General features: G+C 51.7%; 1 protein-coding gene across 1 annotated transcript in view; it reads right to left on the reverse strand.

The window, feature by feature from the left end:
• Positions 1-177, reverse strand: part of Hpcal1 (hippocalcin-like 1) — a 75,712-nt gene extending 75,535 nt beyond the window's left edge. The window contains exon 1 of the mRNA XM_013013511.1: positions 98-177. The gene's annotated coding sequence lies outside the window, so the exon portion shown is untranslated. The remainder of the gene's footprint in view (positions 1-97) is intronic.
• Between the last annotated feature and the right edge of the window lie 16,403 nt (positions 178-16,580).

Here is a 16,580-nt window from a genome sequence, read left to right on the forward strand (position 1 = left end):
AGTTTCCTGCGGTCCCGCCCCCGCCTCGACCACGCCCCCAGCCATAGCCACGCCCTCCGACCGCTGCCGGACACGCCCCCTTGGTGACCACGCCCACCTGTGTCCAGGGTGCTCATCATCACCATCGTCATCTTCATCACCGTCCCAGCCATTCGCTGCACCCCAGGTCTTGTCTGGGTTCCGACCCCGCGTGGATTTTGGGACGAGGGCGGATGTGAGCACCGGCCCCGCCTCCCTAACCTTTAGCCTCTGGTCTGCGGGTGTAGGCGAGCCGAGAGGCGGCGCCCGGCGGGGTGGGGCGGGGCGGGGCGGGCGGGGCCCCGGCGCCCCCACCCCTCCAGGCCCGGGCAGGAAGTGCGGCCGGGTGGCCTGGGAAGGGGAAGAGGCCTGAGTCGCCCTGGGCACCGGCCTCTGCCTCCCTGCTCTCCGGTCCACCACCACAGGCCTGGGGGGGAAGCGCCCCGCCTGGCTCCGCTCCTGGTTACTTCTGTCAACTCCCTGGGCAAGACCCATCGACTCCCCCAGCTTTGGTTTCCCCACCGATAAAACGGCGGGGAGGGCAGCCGATGGGGTCTTTCCTTCCCTGGCGCCCCTTGGCTGAGGCTGGGTTGGCATCTCTATCAGGCACTGGTGGTCTCCTGGGTCTCAGGGAGGGGCAGACCCGTATTTATCTTCCTACAGACTTCCAATATAACTTGCCAGCCATACCTGCCCTGCCCGCCCACCCCCACATCCCAGAAGACAGGTAACCACAGAAACAGCCGTAAATGTGGAGCTGGGTGATCCTGTAGTGCTGAGACAAAACTGTCTTTCCGGCGTCTCTAGGGACCTCCTCCACAACCAGGAAACACACACACACCACCGTGAGTGAACTCCTACTTCGCAGGCTGTGGTGGCTGAGGAGCTTTGAAAAAGCAGGTAGGCCCAAGGTTTCAAGCCCCTCTCTCTCCCTCCTCTGTCTCTCTGCAGGCTGAACGGAGTTAGTCTCCAGGATGAAATGAATTATCAGTGAAATGTAATCGAACCCATTCCTTTCCCTGTGGGGTCACAGTGTCTCTCTTCCTAGCAGAGCTGAGTAGCCAAGATCATTCAGTGGCTTCCTCTGACCCCAGAGACCAGGTAGGATTACAGGTGAGACAGCTTCACCACACACCCAGTGGAAGCCCGGCAGCCAAGTGGTCAGGTATTGGGGTCAGCCTGGGGAGGTTCTGCAGACCTGCCATCCCTGATTTGCATCCAGGTTACAGTTCAACCAGAAAGGGGAGGGCTGTCCTTAGGCATTGAGGAAGGAGCTTCTTTGGGGTTCCAGCATCCTTACTCAAGACTTTCTAGGCACTCCTGGTTCCTCGGCTTCCAGTAAAAGAGGGTTCAAAGGGATTATTAAGGAATTGGGCCTAGAAACCCTGAATTCGCCAGAATTCAACACGTGGGAGTTTGGGTGCTCAGCTCAATGGTACATATGTATGGAGGCTCTGGATTCCACAGCCAAGTAAATTCACACACTATGAAATTAGTCATGTGGCCCTCTCTGGGTGCAAGGGAATCTGGGAGTTACAATCTCTTGAGTATGTAAGAGAAAACAGAGCCAATCTGTTGAGGGGTATCCTGCCAGAGAAACTGCACACAGGTCTCCCAAGCACTGCGCCACGGATGTCCGCACTAGCTCCATAATTACTGTCCTGGAGGCCTGGCCTGTGACTAGCAGCAAGATGAGGCCTTAGGGGAGAAAGTCACAAAGGCTCACCAAGGAGGTGACTGAAGCCAGGCCCCACCCAGTCTCTGCTGGACCCACAGAGGCTCTGCTGAAAACACTATTTCAAAAAAGAATTACTTATAGTACTTTAATTAACCTGAGTGTGTATTCTACTAGGAAATACATTTCAGAGAAACATGGTTCTAGTCCACCCACCCCTGCTCAGGTATGTATGGAAGCTGGCTGCCTCTAGGTCCTCCTAGGATCCTATCCGCTCCCTTCCTTTATTTGTAATGGCAAAGTATAAAAATGTGGCTCTAGGGACTGGGAAAGGCGGCTCAGTGGTAGAGCGCTTGCCTTGCATGCCTGAGGCCCTGGGTTCCATTCCTCAGCACCATATAAGCAAAAAGAAAAAAGCCGGAAGTGGCACTATGGCTCAAGTGGTAGAGCGCTAGCCTTGAGCTGAAGAGCTGAGGGACAGCACCCACGCCCAGAGTTCAGGCCCCATGACCGGACCCAAAAAAAATAAAAATGTGGCTCAGAGGGTTAGGGTGCATGAGGCTCCCTCCTCGTCAGGCTCTGTGCCCCTCACCAGCTCCAGAAGCTCACATATCAGGCAGCAGTGAAGACCAAGGAAAACCCCAGAAAGGGGAAAATCGGGGGGCTATCTTGAGCTCCTAGCCAGCACCATTGCTGGCTCCTGCCCTGCATCATTAGATGGGTCAGGGCTGGGAAAACTGGATCATTAGGCCATCTGTTTATCTCCAGGCCCCGCAGAGGCCAGAAGATCTTAACGGTGCCTTGTCAAATGCGAAGACTACAGCTCATCCAGTGTGACCAAGAGGCAGGTTCTGATGGGGATCCCTGGCCCCCTTTGTCTTTGCAGGCTCCAGGAATCAAGATAAACGAAGGCACTCCCTCTCCTAGAGCTTTTGCCCTGCTAGGGGCTGAACTGTGGATACCTGCACACACACACACACACACACACACACACACACATCAGGGTAGGAAGCACTAAGCTCTCATAAACTGTTTTTGGAGAAAATACAGCTTTTAGGAGGTATGTTAGTCAGCATTGTGTTTCTCTAACAAATACAAGCAACTTATAAAGAAAGCAGGTTAGCTAGGAATAGCTCAGTGGTAGAGCGCTTGCCTCACATGCATGAGGCCCTGGGTTCGATTCCTCAGCACCACATACACAGAAAAAGCTAGAAGTGGCGCTGTGGCTCAAGTGCTCAAGTAGAGCTCTAGCCTTGAGCTGAAGAGCTGAGGGACAGCACCCAGGCCCAGAGTTCAGGCCCCACAACTGAGAAAGGACGGGAGGGAGGGAGAGACGGAGGGAGGAAAGAAAAAGAAAACATGTCAACTTAGAGTCCGGAGCTGGGTGCTGGTCCCAGCCTTACCATGCTGGATGGTGTCACGGGACAAAGCCCCTTCCTTCCTTGCCTGCGTTCCCCTCCTCAGAGGACTCTGCCATCAGATGACCAGAGCGAGGGAGTCAGATACATCGAGGAATGGGCCATGGCTTTGTCAGCTTTGAACACACTTAAGCCACTGTGAATGGTGATCCTGACATCATCACCCCAAGAGTTGCTAGGTTGGGATGAACGCCTTGCGCACTGGGGGTTCGTGCAGCCCGCTGGAGGAGGAGCCCAGGGGCCCCCACTCATAGAGGTCCCTAGTGGGAACAAGAGGGGAAAACTGGGAGAGAGCAAAGAAAGGGATGACATTGTCTAAAAAGAAATACGCTCTTTAGCTGACTTTATGAAACAACAACCCCGCTGTACATCACCTTTATAATAACAATTTAAACATTCGAAAAATATAGTGAAGAAGGGAGAGAGTGAAAAATAAAACTCCCATCCTGGGACTCTGCCCCTCTTACGCTTGTCCTGGAAAAATGAGAGGAGTACCCAGGGTCTGGCTGGCCGTGGATCACCCATAGAGCACAAACCCCAAGCCAAACACAAACATGGCTTTGACTGCTCTTCAAACCAGTTTGAACCAGAAAAGGCTGCTTCCCTTTCCCAGCTCTGCTTCCAGTGGCTTCACTTCTGGGAAATGCGAGCTCTCTGTGTGTGCCCTGTTCAGGACATAGGGGACATTTTCGTGACACACTGCATCTCATGGCTTAGAGGGGGAAATGGCTGGCACCGCAGCCCTGCCAGAATCCCAGCGGAAAATGCAGCCCACGTGCACGACTGCCCACGTGTGAAAAGTAAAAACACACAGGTGAAATAAATCTTAATGACACATTTTATTTGGTCCTATAAGTACTATTATTCTTCAACGTGTCATCAGTGTTGTGAATGAGATGTTTCCTATTCTTTATGAATGGAGTGTTTTCATCTGCCATGTTTACTCTTTGAAATTCAATGTGTATGTTGTACTTACTGCACATCTGTTTAGGCTGCAATTCCAGCACGCCACAGCCATCCATACATGTCAGCTGCTGTCATTCTAGATCTCGCAGCTGTGACGCAGTGACTCACAGACCTCAAGAGTCTGACCAAAGCCCTTGAAGGACTGGTTAAAACAGAATGCCCTGGGCCCAAGTGGCTCACACCTAACTATTCAGAAAGCTGAGAGCTGGAGGGTTACAGTTCAAAACCAGCTCAGGAAGATAACCAGCAAAAAGCTGTGGTGTACATAGTGGAGCAGTAGCCAAGCAAGTTTGAGATCCTAATCCCTGGGACCAGCAAACACATAGACAGAAACAAAAACAAGAAACAAGCATTGCCAGCTCCTCGCCCCAGAGTTTCAGCTGAAGCAAATGAGCCATGTCTGAGAATTTATAATTCTATTATATATAAAATATATAATACATCTCTGTAAATTTATATTTACATTGTATAAAGTTTCTGGGTGATTCCAGTAGGTGGGACTGGTCCCATGGCCATGGGTACTGCCGCTAACCAAGCAATGGATGAGCTTCCTGGTTTATGTCTTAGGAAACTATGCCATTACTCCAGAGCCGTAGTGATTAAGACAGGATGGTGCCAAGGTGAAGATCAACATCTGGAAGAATGGCATAACATCAGAAAGTCCAGAAATCAACCTTCACACTGGTCAACTGGCTTTTGACAAGGATACCAAGACAGCAGAATGGGAGAAGGGTAAGTCTTGTCAGCAAATGTAGTGAGGACAACTAGACTACCAACTATAAAAGAACCAGCTTGAATGCCTGCTTCACACCATGTCCAAAATGTCCCTCAAAGACCTTAATGTAAGACCTCAGAGCTCTCAGACTCTTCGAAAAGAAAGCAGGGCACCTCTTCATGGCCTAGGATTAGACCATGGCTTTTTAGAAATGACACCCCAAATACGGCAACCAAAAAAAAACTGGATAGGTTGGAATGACAATATCAAGAAAGCAGGTCCAGAATGGTAGAAATATTTGTAAATCATAGATCTGATAAGAGACTTGCATCTGGAACATAAACCGAAGTATTGCAATTCACAAAAAAGATAATGCAATTAAAACTGGAAAGGATTGGAGCCAACAGCTTTCCAAGAAAACCATATGCAAATGACCAATAAGCCTATGAAAGAAGTTTAACATCATAAACCCTCTGGGAAATGCAAATGAGAACCTCAGTAAGCCGCACTCCACACTTACTAGGACGTGTAGTTGCTGGTAAGGACGTGGAGATGGAACCTCCTAACGTGTGAGCAGGAACACAAACTGTTGCCTGGGCTATGGAAAACAGTACCGTCGTTCTTCAAAAAACTAAGCAGAGAAGTTATCAGGTGACCAACCAGTCCATTCCCAGGTTTATAAGCAAGAAAATCTAAAATGTCTGTCCAAACAAAAGTTCAAATGTGGTTGTCCTACAAAGTGGAAACCACTCCCAAATCTACTGGGGAATATTGAGCTTTGCTACCATTGCGGTAAGTGAAAGAAGTCAGACCCAGAGGCCCCATATGGCAGCATCCCAGCTATAATGGAGAGACAGTAAATTTGTGCTAACCAGGCGCCGGCAGTACCCAGGAGAGCAAAGCCATGGCTCGTGAGCACAGGGATTCTTTTGAGATGTAAGTGGTGATGATGGTTGCACAACTTTGTGAATCTACTAAAAGCCACTGGATTGTGCACTTACTAAATAAATAAGCTGAGGAAAATCAGGAAGACATTTACCTTCAAATCATAAATAATAAACGTTCAGTGGGAGCTAGTCCCTGGACTACAAATGCTGAGTAGATTACCCCCCACCACGAGGCTTGTGTGCCTGCGCTGTCATAAATAGTGTAAGCAGGGGCTGGGAAGGCGGCTCAGTGGTAGAGTGCTTGCCTTGCATGCCTGAGGCCCTGGGTTCCTCAGCACCACATAAGCAAAAAGAAAAAAGCCAGAAGTGGCGCTGTGGCTCAAATGGTAGAGCGCTAGCCTTGAGCTGAAGAGCTGAGGGACAGCGCCCAGGCCCAGAGTTCAGGCCCCACGACCGGACCCAAAAAATAATAATAATAAATAAATAAGTACTGTAAGCACATGACATTAAAAGAAACCCAACGGGCAAAAAATCTCCTTATAAAATAAAAAAAAAATTCACAGAAGAGAAAAATCCAAATGGTTCCAGCTTCATCCGGGGTCAGGACAGGCAAATCACAGCAGACTGAGGTGGAATTTGCCATCATTGGTCCAGAATGGTAGAAGGCATGGTCCATGCCCACGTGCTTAGGGGAGGCATGTGACTGGATGATCATTTACAAGAGGAATGTGATTGGATGATCACTTTGGAAAGTAATTTGACTATATAAAGATGAAGAGGGAATTCCCCCCAGCAGTTGCGTCCCTAGCTACATGTCCTTAAGAAAACCATGTGGAGGTCAGAAAGCCCTGTGCGAGGATGTTGTCACAATGTTGGAGGAGTGAACATTGAGAGAAAGCACATTATAGCACACTCTATGGACTATAGTTAAAGTCGGTTAGTGGCCGGGCTCTGGTGGCTTACGCATGTCATCCTAGCTATTCACGAAGCTGAGATCTGAGGATCGTGGTTCAAAGCCAGCTTGGGCAGGAAGTCTGTGAGACTCTTATCTCCAATAAACCACCAGAAAACCAGAAGTGGTGCTGTGGCTCAAGTGGTAGAGTACTGGCCTTGAGCTGAATTGCTGAGGGACAGCGCCCAGGCCCAGAGTTCAAGCTAGGACCGACAAAAAAAGAGAGAATGTCAGACATTCAGGTTAGTGATTGCATCTGAGACAGGAGGTCTAGGCAAGGGACTAAAGTGACAGGAAGGAAACTTCCAGTGTGCCTGACGGAAGCAAATATGAAACAGGAAGCAAATATGAAATCTTTTTTTTTTCTTTTTGTCAGTTATGAGTTTGAACTCAGGGCTTGGGCACTGTCCATGAGCTTTTTTGCTCAAGAGTAGCACTCTGCCACTTTGGGCCACAGCTCCACTTCTGGTCTTTTGGTGGTTAATTGGAGATAAGAGTCTCATGGACTTACTTGACCAGGCTGGATTTAAACCCCAGTCCTCAGATCTCAGCCTCCTGAGTAGCTAGGATTACAGGCATGATCCACGAGTGCCTGGAAAATATGAAATCTTGATTATGAATTCATCCATATTTGATATAGTACTCTCTTTACTCCTCTGTGTTTAAAAAACAAAGTTTGTTTTTAAAGTATGATGAATAAACTAGACAGACCATTGGCTACTCAGGAAGCTATGATCTGAGGATCGCAGTTCAAAACCAGCCTCGGCTGAAAAGTCCATGAGAATCTTCGGTCAACCATCAGAAAGGCAGAAGTGGTTGCTGGGTGTTGTGGGTTGTACTTGTAATCCTAGTTATTCAGGAGGCTGATATCTGAGAATCATGGTTCAAAGCCAGCCTGGACAAGAAATTCTAATTTCCAATCAACCACAAAAAAGTGGGAAATGCCACTGTGGAACAAGTGGTAGAGTGCTAGGCTTGAGCAAAAAGGCTAAGGGACAATACCCAGGCCCTGAGTTCAAGCCCCACCTCAGAACAGGCACAAGGAAAGAAAAGAAAAGGCAAAAGTGCAGTGTGGCTCAAGTAGTAGAGCACCAGCCTTGAGGAAAAAGCCAAGCAAGGGCTCAGGCCCTGAGTAGAAGCCCCAGTCATCGCTAGCATGAGTAATCTTCCTCAAACCTCCATTTCTCTTTGATTCCATTTTCTCTACATTCCATTTTCTGGCAGTACCCGGCTCATTTGAGAGTCAAAGTGGCCGAGATCACAACCATTTGGAAGAAAACCCTCAACCCAGGGAGCGGGAGGGCGGGGCTCTCGGTTGGGGGAGGCAGCTGTTGTGCTGAGCAGGTTTAAAAAAAAGAAGGCAGAATTCTATACACAAGGAATGTTCCAGAATGTCCAGTGTCTCCGAAGGAAGTCAAATGTCACATCTTGCAAGAAAGACCCGTGAAATCACCACCAAGCTTAACATAAAGAAGAAGCAGGACAGGGGAGCGCAGACAAGAGTCGCACAGCGGGGAGGAAGTCAGAAGTGACAGCCGTGAGACACTCAGCCCCAGCAAAGGTCGGCTGAGACAAGGATGGGAGAAAGTACCTGCAAGCCCAGCCTCTTAGGTGGGGGTGGCGGGGAAGGAGGGTGACGTCAGGAAGGCCAGGAAGCAGACAGCGTTGGCGAAATGGACTTGCTTTGGACAGCACAGGGCCCTGTCTCCCAGCCAGCCGGTCTGTTCTCTTCAAGCTCAGGACCTACAAAGAGCCAGATACTGGCTCAGGAGACACTGGGCTCACAGAGCCGGTTGTGACGAGGCAAATCCATGGAGACTGACAGGCGATGCCTGGTTGCCAGGGGCCTGGCGTGGTGGAGAGTGGGATGTGATGGCTGCTGGGTGCGATCGGCTCATACACATATCTACGTGGCCCAAGAATGCGTGCTCCGCCACCGCCCCTTGGACGGCTGGTAACGCTGCTCCTTCCCCGTGGCCACCAGACCCACACCCCCTCTGTGTCTTGGAGAGCTAAGTCCCTCCCTGGGAACTGCCTTTCCCTAGAAAAAGCTCTGAGCCTCCCTATCCCCAGGGCCAGCCCACCTCTCAAGACAGGTCATTCAGAAGGGAGAGTGCGAAAGCCAAGACCCATACAGGATCCCATACAGGATCACCTCAACCCTAGTGTGTCCTGTGAGGTAGACCTGTCACCCTGTCCTGTACCCCTTACTTTACACACAGGAGTGTCCCCAGACAATCTCTTGACTGTAGATCTCATCTGATCTCCAGATCTACTGCCCAGCACAGAGTAGCCAGGCACTGCAGCTTACCCCTGAAATCCTGGCTACTCAGGAGGCTGAGATAGGAGGATCATCATTTGAAGTCAGCCAGCTAGGAGGGACTGTGAGTCTCTTATCTCCAATTAACTACTAAAATGCTGGAAGTGGAGCTGTGACTCAAGTGGGTAGTGTGCCAACTTTCAGCAAAAGAGCTCAGAGACAGCACCCAGGCCCTGAGTTCAAGCCCCAGTACCTCCTCTCCACTGCTCCCCCTCCCCCACAGAGCCACTTCTCTGTTAAAAGCCCGGAATTGCCTGGTCTTCTCACATGCCGTTGTGAACCCTGTGTCTGCGCAGGAATTGCAAGGCATCCCTGCGTGACTGGAGACCCTCATCCCCACTGCAGCAACACAGCCAGCCAAGCGCATGGCCTCTGCCTAGAACCTTGATAAGTTTGCTCATCATCAATTTTTACATTAATTTTGAGTACAAAAACATTACACTAGGGGCTAGAAATGTGGCTCAGTGGTAGACTGCTTGCCTAGCATGCATGCATGAAGCTGGGCTCAATTCCTCAGTGCCACATAAACAGGAAAGGCCAGAAGTGGCGCTGTGGCTCAAGTGGTAGAGCGCTCACCTTAAGCTGAAGAGCTGAGGGACAGCGCCCAGGCCTAGAGTTCAAGCCCCACAACCAACCAAAAAAAAAAAAAATAGCCACTGGATTCCAGTGGCTCATGCCTTAATCCTAACTCCTCAGGAGGCTGAGAAAGCCAGCTCAGAAAGAAAAATCCTTGGGCTGGGAAGGTGGCTCAGTGGTAGAGCGCTTGCCTTGCATGCATGAGGCCCTGGGTTCGATTCCTCAGCACCACATAAGCAAAAAGAAAAAAGCCGAAGTGGCGCTGTGGCTCAAGTGGTAGAGTGCTAGCCTTGAGCTGAAGAGCTGAGGGACAGCGCCCAGGCCCAGAGTTCAGGCCCCACGACCGGACCCAAAAAAAAAAAAAGGAAAGAAAAATCCTTGAAACCCTATTTCCACAATAACCAACAAAAAAAAGCAGGGCTGCCGACACAACTCAAGTGCCAGCCAAGCAAGGGCAAAGCCCTGAGTTCAAACCCTGGCACTAGCAGAAGGAAGGTGTGGGGGGGGAGGCAGCAACCACTGAGAACAGTGGTACACACCTGAATCCAGCTGCTAGGGAGAGGAGACTGGAAGGACCAGTTTCAGCAGGACAAAAACTTACCATGGTCCCCATTCCAATCAATAAGCCAGATGTGCTGGTGCACAGACCCAGCTGTATGCGAGGCCACAGTTCAGAGGACAGCCCCACACAAAAATACCAGACTTTTCCTGAAAAACAACTAAAGCCAAAAGGTCTGGGAGACTGCTCAAATGGTAGAACACCAGCCTAGCTAGTGAGCGGGACCAAGTTCAAACCTGAGTACCACCTCCCCCCAAATGGGGGGGGATTGGAAGAAATACTGGATGAAAGAAGAGATTCAGATGAGTATGAGCCAAGTACTCCTTATGTATGTATCAAAACAGAATAATGAAACCCTTGTAAAAATTGCTTTCTGAAAGATGGGAAGAAGGATAAGAAAGTAATTGGTGGATGAATTTGATCAAAGTATATTATAAGCATGAATGGAAATAATCACAACAAATCCCTTTTTACTAGTAACATACAGTAATAAAAATGTGTTAAGCAAGATACTGGTGGTCCATGCTTGTAATCCTAGCTACTTAGGAGGCTGAGATTTGAGGATTGAGGTTTAAAGCCAACCTGGGCAGGAAAGTCCAGGAGACTCTTACCTCTAATGAACCACCAGAAAATGGAAAGTGGCACTGTGGCTCAAGTGGTAGAGCTCTAGTCTTGAGTTGAAGAGCTGAGGGACAGTGCCCAGGCCCGGAGTTCAAGCCCTATGACTGGCAAAAAAAAAAAAAGGAAGAAAGAAAAAAAGAAAAAGAAAGAGAGAGAGAGAGAGAGGGAAGGAGGGAGGGAGGGAGGGAGGAAGGAAGGAAGGAAAGAAGGAAGGAAGGAAGAAACAAAAGATATTAATTCAGTGGAAGAGTGCCAGCCTGAAGTATAAAAACGCTAAGGGGCAGAGCCCAGGTTCAAGCCCCAACACAATATTAGCGCATGCGCGCGCGCATGCACACACACACACACACACACACACACACACATTATGTTAAAATGTATTTGTCTTCGTGATTAGGTTTACTTCTTTTTGCACGAAATGAGTTCTGATCCTGAAGCTTTGCCCCCATCCTTTGTACCACCTCTTACCACCACAACCCCTCAATCCTACAGGCTTCTAGAATATCCTGATCACTGCATTTTGCTATAAGCTCTGAATGAGCCTGTCTCTAGCCACCAAAACGTGAGCTCCCTGGGGTGAGGGACTTGCCTGAGTTCTTCATCTCCGCACACAAAGCTTAGCCAGGCCGCTCCCCGGAGCGCGCACAACAGAGAGGCACCGTGTTCACGAGCCGGCTCCGCCAGCCACTCCTAGCTGTCTCTCCCTTCCATAGTAAAAGAACAGGGCCCAGGGCCCAGGGCCTGCCTGTCCCCTCACGGCTTCTAGAGAGTATACACAGCCATACGCTGTTCTGTTTTCTCTCCTAAGTGAAACCATGGGCGTGGGCCAGGCTTCCTCCGAAGGGCTAGCTGGTGGTCTGAGTGCAATCGTTTTTCCACACCCACTGTCCGGGGAGCGCTCAGATCCGTGGCCGCAGATTCCCCGGGTCTGAGGTAGCTTCTCAGCGTCATGGTCCGAGGGCCCTGGGCTCCAGGAGGCCAGGGTTGGAAGATTCCCCATCCGAGGCCAAGTACAGGTAGAGGGAGGCCAGGGGCAGCTTTGGGTGAGAACCAAGATTCTGCCTCCTCCACCCTGCCCCTCCTGCCACACCAGCCTCGGTCCCTGTCTTCCTTCCCTCTCCCCTGAAGCCTCTGGGGACAAAAGCCAACCCATCCCACGGTGCTGTGGAGGGGCAGGAGAGGAAGCAGGACACACTGTCCTTCCCTGTTTCTCTAGGTAGCCAAGGCTGCAAGCCCAGAGCTGCCCCAGCCTGCGCCTGCCTGGGGCCGGCAGCTCCTTCATGGTTGTGATCTGGGGCCAAAAGCCCAGGAGGCCCTGACTGTCCTCTCCAGCGCCCCCAGAAGCCATCAGCCCCCAGCGGCCCGGGCGCTGTGCCCGGGAGTCAGGCTAACTGGATTAGAACCAAGGCTTCCTGGACTGTTTGACAGAGGTCCCCGTCCACAGTGGCATGCTTGCCCCACGCTGTCCCACCCCATTATCTCCAGGACCAACGTCTGCCTCCAGCTCCAAGACAGGCAGGGAGAGTTCATACCAGGCTGCCGTATGGTAGCCGCTGGACCGGGCAGCCTGGAAGAAGGCAGAGGTGAGGGAGGGCTATGTATATATGTACAGGCCAGGCCTGTCTCTGTGTCCCATTCCTGCCAGACCACAGCCTTCCTCCTTTCCCAGTCCCTGGCTGCCGTGTGTGTGTGTGTGTGTGTGTGTGTGTGTGTGTATGTGTGTGTGTGTGTGTGTGTGTGTTTTCTATGTCTGTCTGTGGTTGTATGTATATGGCTGTGTGTATGTGCATGCATGGCTGTGTATGTGTCTGCTGTGTTAGTGTATAGGTGTGTGTGTTGGTACAGGGGCTTGAGCCACTTGAGCAGAAGCTCCACTTTCAGCTTTTTTTGGAGTCAATTGTTAGATTAGAGTTTCATAGACTTTCCTGCCCTGGCTAGCTGGGACCTTGATCCTTCTATCTCAGCCTTCTGAGGGGCTAGGATTACAAGCATGAGCCACAAGCATGGCTCCAAGGCCACTCTTGAGGAGAGATCCACCCTCCCTCACTTTTCTACTCCAAGTCATACGTAGGCTGTCAGAGGCAGACTAACAGGCACCCAGGAGGTCATGCGGTAAGAAGTCCAGCAGGGACAGTAGCGGGCCAAGGCCTGGACCCCTCAGCTCCCACACCCTTCCATAGTCCAACCCACCTGCCATCCGCACGCTCAGTCTCTGGCCCTTCCCAGCATTCCTTGCCTGTCAGACATTTTCCTTGGACCTCCAACGGCCCACTGTCCAGCTAGCGCCAGCTCCTCCCACAAACCCTACAGCCCTGCGATGATTGGTTCCCTGCATCCCCAGGCTTGTGTATGGGAGAGAAACCCCAACCCAGGACATACACCGAGGAAGAAAGAGGAGGGGAGGCCCGTCATTGTGCTGGCTGTGTGCAGCTGGGCAGGCCCTGGGGGCTGCTGGAGACCTGGAGAAGAGGCAGGGTGGCTTCAGCACCCTGGAGCCTTGGTGACTCAGCACTGGAGACAGACTTCCTGCTGAGGGGCCGCCATCTCCATTCCGGGGCTGGAAATTTATGTTTCTAACATATCTCTGAACAGCAGCCGGGGACCCCAGCGCGCTCTCTCTCTCTCTCTCTGTCTGTCTATGTATGTCTCTGTCTCTGTCTCAGCTGATGCTTTACTACTTGAGCCATAGCCCCATTTCCTGCTCTTTGGTGGTGGTGAATTGGACCTAAGAGTCTCATGAACTTTCTGGCTCTAGTTGGCTTCAAACCTCAGTCCTCAGCTCTCAGCCCCCTGAGTAGGTGAGATTACAGAATTAGTCACTGCTGCCCGGCGCAACTCTTCCCTTCTGAGTAGTTTTGGGCATGTAGTACCACCTGGCTAGGTGTGGTTTCCTCACCTCTGAAGATTGGGGATTCGAACTCAGCATCCCCCAGAAGCTGCTTGGAGAATTGAAAAGGACTCCATCCCCTGAAGCTCCAGCCGCCGTGTGCAGGCCCCGTGGTCTCTCGTGCGGAGCTGCCCCTGCGGACACAGCCACTCAGGTCCCAGGGAACACCAGAACCCGAGTCTGCAAAGCAGGGCTTGCTCCGCAGCTTCCCGCAGCAGTGTTAGTTGTATGGGCTTCATTCGCAAGGCCCTCGTGGGATTGTCTCAGTCAGAAGACATGACCCGGTAGGAGGGTGCAGGTCTGTGACCCCAGCGCTCAGGAGGGGGAGGCAGGAGCAGGAGGACTGAGAGTTCTAGGCTAGGCTGAGCTACTCAGACGCCAAATGGGTCGAGTGCCAGGGGCTCACACCTCTAATCATAACCATTCAGGAGGCTGAGATCTGAGGATCACAGTTGGAAACCAGCCAGGGGAAGGAAAATTCGTGAGATGTTTATCTTCTCCAATGCATCACACACACACACAAAGTACTGGAAATGAAGCTGTGGCTCAAGGGGCAGAGCACCAGATTGAGTGAGAAAGTTAAGGGCCAGTGCCCAGGCCCTAAGTTTAAGCCCTAATGCCATCACACACACACACACACACACACACACAGGTGGAGATGTTGCAGAGCACTGACGTAGTATGTGCAAGGCCCTGGATTCGATCCCTAGCCCTGCAAGAAAAAATTAAAACGCCCTCCACCTCTGAAAAATGGAAGCGGAGCCAGCCATGTGTGCTCCAGTAAGGCCATTGCTCTGTGGCCTTAGTTTCCAAACCAAAACTCAGACCACACAGTCTGAACCGAGGAGGGAGTTTTAGAACTCGGGTTCACCCTGGGAAATCGGGGTCTCCAGGCTGCCTCGGGCCAGGCTGCCAGCTATGCAGGGGGCTGAGATTTCAGGGTCACACAGAGCCCCTCCCGGAGTGGTGCCCTTGAAGCTGAGCTGGTTTTCGGCTGGCCGTGTGGCTTTATCAGCGCCTGCCCGAGAACACAATGTGGCTTTGTGCTCAGCCTGGCATCTCTACCATCCCAGGCCGCAGCGGATGGGGGCTGGGCATGGGGGAGGGCCCCTGGCCTTGAGCCAAAGATAAAAGAGCCTAGAGTCTTCCTGGGGTCACCCTCACCTCCTCAAGTCCCCTCTCCTAGCAGTGCCGATGCCACCTCTGGGTTCTGTGTTTCAAGTCCTGGAGCTGAACCTAGAACCCTCCTTCTAGTCTGGGCCAGCCCCAGTCACTCTAGACCCTGAACAACCTCTGGGCGCAGACATTGCTCAATGAAGAATCACACCAGTGGCTCACGCCTGTAATCCATGCTACTCAGGAGACTGAGATCTCAGGGTCACCATTCAAAGCCAGCCTCGGCAGGAAAGTCTGTGCGATTCTTATCCTTAATTAGCCACAAAAGGCCAAGCTGTGGCTCAAAGTGGTAGAGTGCCAGCCTTGAGCAAAAAAGCTAAGGAACAACGCCCAGGCCCTGGGTTCAAGCCCCAGGACAGGCACACCAAAACAAATTTAAAACAAAGTAACACTGGGTATCAAGGGGGAGGAGGTAAAGGTTGGGGGGGGGCCTTTCCAAGATGGGGGGCAGCAGGGCACCCAAGTACAGAGAATGAGGGGGAGGGGGAGGAGATACACATGCGCACTCATGACCGCACAACCCAAGATGTGTGTGCTGGTGTTGTCTTCCCTGGTGGTAAGGCCAAAAGACACAGAGACTGCACCAGACTCTCAGGTCAACCCGAGAGCCGAACCCAGGAGTCACACTCAAGGGTCTGTGCTCTCAAACGCTCGCGCTACAGGGTCTGAAGCACCCGGAACGCCAGGCCAGGCTTGAGAGTTGACCTTGCACTGGACACGTAACCTTGGGAGTTACAGATGGACCATTGAAGGAGAGAGGGACAAGGCTGTGTGTGTGTGTGTGTGTGTGTAGACTCCATACAATAATATGTTTCCTCTAATTTCAGTTTTGTAACTCCTCCTGAGGTGGTCCAAACTAAAGAAATAATTTGATTTCCTCCTCCTCACCCCTTTCTTCTCTGCACACACCATGCCCCGTACCGCCCAGAGGGATCTGCACACACCAGGCCCCGTACCGCCCAGCGGGATCTGCCGCGCCACGCCATTCTGGCTTCCCTCTCCTCTCCACCTGCTGCCTCCTTCCATCAACCACTGGCTCTTTCTGTGATCAGTGAGGACCACTGTATGTGTGCATGCATGCATGTGTGTGTGCGTGCACGTGTGCCAGTCCTGGGTCTTGAACTCAGGGCCTGGATGCTATCCCTGAGCTTTTTTACTCAGGCCTTTTGGGTGCTTAATTGGAGATAAGAGTCTGGTAGACTTTCCTGCCCAGGCTGGCTTCACACCATGATCCTCAGATCTCAGCCTGAGGAGCCTGGATTACAGGTGTGAGCCACCAGTGCCCGGCCTTTAGGTAACATTTTTTTTAGGGGTGGGGGTCAGTTGTGGGGCCTGAACTGTGGGCCTGGGCGCTGTCCCTCAGTTCTTCAGCTCAAGGTGAGTGCTCTACCACTTAAGCCACAGCACCACTTCTGGCTTTTTCTGCTTATGTGGTGCTGAGGAATCGAACCCAGGGCCTCATGCTTGTGAGGCAAGGGCTCTACCACTGAGCCACCTTCCCAGCCCCTAAGTACCACTTTGAATGGCCTGCCTCCCACATCTTCGCTCAGCACCCCCTTCCTCTTCTTCCAGGTGTCTGCCCACCAGGCCGTCCATTTGGCTCACCTCCTTGCCCATGGGCTGTCCTGACATCCTCCCCATCCATCCCTCGTCCCTGCCTGCATCCTGAGCCCTCATCTACACCATCATGACTCTCTCTCTCTCTCTCTCCACCTCTGCCACCCCCTTTCCATTTTCTTCAACAAGTATTTAATGTCCTCTTGACTCTAAAATCCTCCGATCGCCTGTGCACACCTTGTTCTGGACAGAG

This window comes from Dipodomys ordii, unplaced genomic scaffold, assembly GCF_000151885.1.
Source record: "Dipodomys ordii isolate 6190 unplaced genomic scaffold, Dord_2.0 Scaffold20, whole genome shotgun sequence".
Classification (NCBI taxonomy): Eukaryota; Metazoa; Chordata; class Mammalia; order Rodentia; family Heteromyidae; genus Dipodomys; species Dipodomys ordii.